Source organism: Anneissia japonica, unplaced genomic scaffold (genome assembly GCF_011630105.1).
Source record: "Anneissia japonica isolate Jap-2015-1 unplaced genomic scaffold, ASM1163010v1 scaffold287876_len70888_cov118, whole genome shotgun sequence".
In the NCBI taxonomy this organism is placed as follows: domain Eukaryota; kingdom Metazoa; phylum Echinodermata; class Crinoidea; order Comatulida; family Comatulidae; genus Anneissia; species Anneissia japonica.
This window is the reverse complement of record NW_022703452.1, coordinates 35,831-42,336: the sequence shown is the minus strand read 5'-3', so window position 1 is coordinate 42,336 and position 6,506 is coordinate 35,831. Positions and strand designations below refer to the sequence as shown.

Sequence of the window (6,506 nt, the reverse complement as noted above, 5' to 3'; positions counted from 1 at the left end):
ATACCATGTATCAGTTAGGCACCTTGCTGGATCAGCTAATGTCCCATCCGATTTTGCCAGTCGAAATGCGCCCCCCTGTACTGAACCCAACTGTCAAGTTTGTTCTTTTGTCCACCGCATGGAAGAGTTAAGTGTACTTCGCACATCAGTGCGAGAGTTCATTAATGGAGAGGCTAAATTACCATTCACGAGTCGATCAGCGTGGGTAGCTATCCAAGCCGAATGCTCAGACCTTGTTCAAGTAAAACTTCATCTTCGGCAGGGAACCCGCCCGTCTAAGAAAAATACCCATGCTAAGGACATAAAGCGCTACCTAAACACCGGTTGTTCTATTGGCAAGGATGGGTTACTGGTCGTTAAACGTACGTAGCCTCTGGCACCCTCGCGCGAATGCATTATTGTTCCCAGAGCTGTGGTCGATGGATTACTCACTGCACTTCATGTCCGCCTTGATCATCCGACTTGTCAACAACTTAGGTTATCTGTGCATCGCTATTTCTATGCCCTTGATATGGACAAGTCTATCGAGCTGGCGTCTAATACATGTCACCACTGCGCATCTCTTCGTAACGTACCACACACTAAAATACAACAGTCCACAGGAGACTCGCCAGCGATATTCGGACTTACTTTCGCAGCTGATGTTTTAAAACGAGAACGTCAACTTATTTTGGTTGTCAGAGAGACTGTCACCTCCTTCACCTCCACATGCTTGATTACGGACGAAACACACACCACATTACGCGATGCCCTGATTCGCCTGTGTGTGTATAAGAGACAGCTATTCGTACTGACCACGCCCCTGGCTTTGCTGCACTTGTTAATGATGAGCTGTTGCTCAAACACAGACTTGTAGTTGAGATGGGCAGAGTTAAGAATATCAACAAAAACCCAGTGGGAGAGAAAGGAGTGCGTGAGCTGGAGGATGAGTGGTGGACCTGTTTCACCTACAGTACTGTCTATTGCTACTGCCCGTCTCAACTCTCGTATCCGCACTCGAGGTTTATCGTCACGTGAAATGTGGACACAGCGGTATCAGTTCTCGCATGTCCAAATCCCTGTCTCAGATCAAAAGTTGATTATTGACCAGCACAACCTTCGAACCAACAACCACCGCTACAGCGAAAATTCTAAAGCACCGACAGCCGATGTGGCACCTGATACTTCCATTAACATCGGGGATTTGGTTTACATTTGGGGAGATCGTAACAAGACTTCTGCACGAGATCGTTACCTTGTTGTATCTGTTGATGGAACCTGGTGCACAGTTCGTAAGTTTTCTGGCTCTCAGTTGAGAAGCACTAGTTATCGTGTCAAAAAGTCTGAGTGCTTCAGTGTCCCCAAGGGTAGGGATGCAGCAACTCCACCACGAAGGACTCACAGTGATACATCAGATGATGAGTATCAATGCCTGTAGCTGATCCGTCACCACCCACTCCACCTGCCGTACCAGAGGCACTCGCTGTTCCTCCAGTTGACCTCATGAAGGCGTCTTCGTTGGAAGCTACACCACCATCTGTGTCGTCTCAAGATCATCCTGCAAAGCCCCTTCTACGCCGTTCAACACGTCAAAGGAGACGTCCTGAACGATTCTCTGACTATGTTATGGATCAGTAGTATTAGTGGGTCATTCTTCGCTAATGTGCCATTTTAGAGGTTTAGAAATCATGAAAAAAAGAGTTTCACATTTGTAATTCTTTTATTACACATGTCACCATTATGCCATATAACAACTATAATAGACATTCGGCACAATAATTAGGGCATTTTAAACGTTTATTTAAGCATTCAATTTTCAGTGCTGTAACATAGCAAATATTTCAAGAATCATCTCCATCACACTTTTTTGTGACGGAGATGATGATATACATACACATAGATGTGAATTTTAGTAAATTTGAAAGATAAATTGTATTATTTAAATATAGGATAATACACAATGAACAAACAAGTTTCGAACAACGTAAGTCGTATCAATTACCATTTTTATTTTATAGCCATTTTTGTGAAAAGAAAACATCAAGAAATCATCTCCATCACACTTTTTGTGACGGAGATGATGATATACTCATAAATGTGAATCCTAGTAAATTTAAAAGATAGATTGTATTATTTAAATATAGGATAATAAACATTGAGCAAAAAGTTTTTAACAACATAAACCAGATCAATTATCAATTTTATTTTATATTCGTTTTTGAGGAAAGAAAACATCAAGAAGTCATCTCCATCACAGTAAAATTGTGATGGAGATGACTGTGACGGAGATGAGGAATTAAACTTTTTAGATCATATAGTGCCATATGCAGTGTGTTACAGGTTGAATGCCATGTGCACTTTGAAAATGACACAGTTCTGATCGTATATATAATTATTTTTTTTTCTAAAAAAATAATAAATAAACCATACTCTGAAGCGTTCGGAGATGATGCTGAATAAAGGTACTTTTCTGGTTGTATTAGAATTGCATGAATTCTTTAGCTATAGGTGGTTTAACTGTACAAGAATGGACTGTTTCTTACTGTATGGTCCCCTTCAACCAAAATGGTTTGATCCATAACGTGTTATGTCATTTTGCTAACAGTATAATGGCATTTAAAAGTATTGTGACGGAGATGACGAAAATTCAGGGAGTCAAATTTTAAGTATTTATAGTCCTATTGATGTCATTTTTAATTTTACATTTGTAAGACATTTACTGTATTCACCTTTTTGTGGTATAGTTATTTATTTAAGTTATTTATTTTACAAATTATGACATTAGGAATTTTTAAGAAACCTAATCGGGACCTGCATAGTGCGCGACTTTGGAGGCTTTTTGTTGAAAAATAAACAGCATGTCGATTACGTTTAAAATATTTAACAACTTATTCCATTAACAAATATGTTCAAGATTGCATTAACGCAATAAAAATAAAATTTCCTTTAATATTTTAAAATTTATACTACATTAAAACAGAGGGACTGGAAAATGGCACATTAGCGAAGAATGACCCTAGTACATGCTTGAATTCTTATAGGTTTAGGTTTATCTTCGATTCAATACTGTCTGTTTGAGTTTGTTCATAATCACTTTTCTGTCAACAACTCATATTTATTATGCTCTACGTAATGTCCGGAGGTTATAATCACGCTTGTACTATTGTGATTGACACGTTCTAATCTATAATGATCCTAAATGTAGTACTGAGTTTTATAGATAGTATGTTTGCCTCCGAGTGTTACTGTGTCAGTATGCACAGCATGAAACTGACAAGTGTTTTCTTGCTGTTTTTTTTTTCGTTAATTTTTAGTTAAAAAAAAAGAAAAAAAAAAGGCGTAATAAAGGAATAAATAAAAGTACAAGAGAAGTCACGCCCGTGTCAACACACTGTGATTTGATTAGGCGCCCTCTATGGGCGGTCTCTTGATACTCCATCTTGGATTGATCGGACCGTTGTTTTGTTGGCTGTAATAAAGCTTTGTTGTACACTACTGCTAGTGTGTCCGATTGTAGTCTTTGTACTGTGGTTGTTTCTTTTCCCCACTGGCGTAGTTTACACCTTCAAGTACAGTTTTACCACTCAGTATAAATAAAAATGAATGATAAAACAGAAAATAATACAGTAGGTCTACTATAGGTCCTAAGTATAATAAGGCTGTTTGTCTGTTTGCCCTCCTCACCTTTCCCCCTACCCGAGAAAAAAATAGGGGTGGCAAAGCAAGAAAACTTTTTTTCTGCTTTGTTCATTACATATAAAAAAAATGTGTTTAAAAAACTCTTTTCAACCAGCCCCTTTTTATCATTTTAAAAAAAGAAGGGCAAACAAACAATTTATATTTTTAGGCCTAATAGACCGTCTCAACGACTATATTGCTTTGATAACCGGAATCCACATTACCTCTTACCTGAAAAAAAGAAAAATATTAACAAAAGCATTGTGCTTGAATTAGCTCAGGTAAATAGACACACACCACGACATAGATGACGACTCCAAACAATAGTGGGTGTGGGATTGGGATAATGCCCATATGGCACCCCATACAAATTTCGCCCGACCGAAATTATCGGCGGCCGAAGTCATGAGGAAATGGGCCCGATCGTCTTTGGAAAAATGGGCCCGCCGTTTTAGAAAATGGGCCCGAAAGTCTACATCGGTGGGCCCGATCGTCCAAAAATGTGCCCGATCGTCTCGTGTGCCCGTTCGTCTGTAAGCCGTCGTGATCGAGTATTTCACAATGTCGACTACCAGGCGCCGAGAGACCTAGATTGTTTATCGTCTTTTAGAATACAAGGAAAAATATTTAAGGAAGCTAAAAACGAATGCAGGGCCTATAGTATTTTAATTTAACAACCAACACTTCCACCCAAGATCGTGCGTAGGGCTTATCAAAAGGAAGGGAAAAGGAGGTAGGTTGAGAACTGGCCTAGCCTAGGCTAGTGCTGTACTAGCTAGGCCTTGTAGGCTACTTAATTATGATAATGATAGTTTAGGCCTTCGATTTTTAGACCTATCAATTCATCAGTCGTGGAGGAAATATATAAAGTATATTTCCTCCATGCTGCAATGTACTAGCCTAGCCTATTTAGGGCTTGACCTAGGCTAGGCTAGACCTTGTTCATTTTAAGAAGAGGCAGTACAATTTAATATTGATAATGCCATGGGCATGGTAGTGTTCCTACCTTGGCCTACTACCTACTACTACTGCTGCTGCTGTGGGCCGGATAGGCTTGGGGTGTTGCAAAGCTAACTATATAACTAGTCCTGTTGCCAACCCTAACATTCTTTATATCATTATCGAGATAGCTGTACTTAGCAGACTTCTCAAATAATACTGAATTTCAGTAGTTATATAGAAATTTTTCCTAATTATTACGGATGCATGGAAATAGAAAAAATACTACTAGTACTAGGGCCTACTGCAGAAATATATCATAGGCCTATCTATTATTTATGTGTATAATACACATAAATAATAGGTCTAAATTCCAGAACAATTTAATTTTCCATCAAAAACTTTGGTTACATTGTCCCTAAACAACTCATTTTGTCAGACTGAAAAAATTATTGCAAAAACTAAGAAAAAAAATGGCCTGTTATTTAGAATCCACAATTATTATTTTCCTGTACCCATAATTGCTTGCACTCAAGACAAATTATTAGGTGCTTCGGAAATTTTGCATTTAACTTACTACGGATATTTGAAGACTGGGTTAACAGAAATGCTTTTTACTAACTTGATAAAGTCTGTCTTAGGCTAGACTAATTTAAACTATAGTTTGTGCTTGTCTGGCATTTAGATTTTTATTATTTATTTTACTTGCTAGGTACTGTACTAGAAGACCTTACCAAATGCAAATGCAAATGAAGAGAAAGGTGTTAGGGGAGTTATTACTGACATTGTTATAGAAGATAATGGTCAACCAAAAGGAACAACACCAGGCATATTAACCAGAGAAGGAGAAGCAAAATTGGCAGTTAGCTTCCTAACATTGTAGAAAAAACAACAATCTGTATTAAAAGCTGTAAATGAAGAGTCCACATTAGGTATGTTTTGTTGCTTACTATAACAAAGAACCAATAAGACCATTAGAATAGATGTTTATTTTGGAATGCAGAAATGTAGTCTTTATTTTGAGGAAGATGATATAGCCAGCAATTTAAATTGTGTGTGTGGGTGTGTGTGTGTTGATTTGGTTCCTCTTCTTAGGGGTTATCCAACTACTACTTAACTTAAAAAAAAATTAATGAATACTCTCAGCATCCTCATGTGAACTGTAAATACTGTATTAAAACTAAATATTTATTTGATCATAAAGGAAAACAATTCAAATAATTGATATGGGATCCACATATATTTTTTTCAATAATGATGTGTACTTCTTTTCTGTTTTGTAGGTTATGTTGAGGAATTATTTGATGCTCTTCCTTTGAGAGTCGGTATGATATCAAAATGCTTAAGGATGCACTTGACAATGCAAAAGAAAATCATGATGTCATTCCTGAACAAATAACAAATTACTTTATTTGGACTGATAAGGCTACACTGGTTAGGGAAAGAAAGTCAAGATTCAAATGAAACAGAAGTTTAATGTAGGTTATGTAGTAATGTTAAAATTAGGAATTCAAGTGCAAGTATCGGAAGGAAATGACTTTCATATTGTAAGAACTGCACATGCTGGTATTACTCTTCGGTTGTTTCGGCCAAGCTTGTGGCAGATCCAACATATGCAACATACTACTAATTGTAGTTAAGAGTAATACTGTATTTAAGAGTAGTTAAGTACTGTATTTAAGAGTAGTTAAGCATAGCTTATGTAGGTTATGTTAGGTAGGAAGCGTCGGTGACTAAACTGACAACCCTCTCAAATGTCTTAGTGGCTGCTGAGGGGAGGGTGTTTATGGTCACCCAGCAGCAAGAAAAACCAATAGCTGAACAAAGGGCGGATGAGCTCCTCGGAGTCAATGGCCAACCATTAATTAGTTTAAGGAATAGGAGTAGTTTAGTCTCATTGTTATTGTTAT

At 37.7% G+C, this 6,506-nt stretch overlaps 1 long non-coding RNA gene across 1 annotated transcript; it reads left to right on the top strand.

The window, feature by feature from the left end:
• Nucleotides 1–3,712: 3,712 nt before the first annotated feature.
• On the top strand, nt 3,713–6,446 carry LOC117104468. Its single transcript, XR_004444758.1, has 3 exons — nt 3,713–4,390; nt 5,309–5,528; nt 5,880–6,446. It is a non-coding gene; the product is annotated as an uncharacterized LOC117104468 (long non-coding RNA).
• Nucleotides 6,447–6,506: the final 60 nt, after the last annotated feature.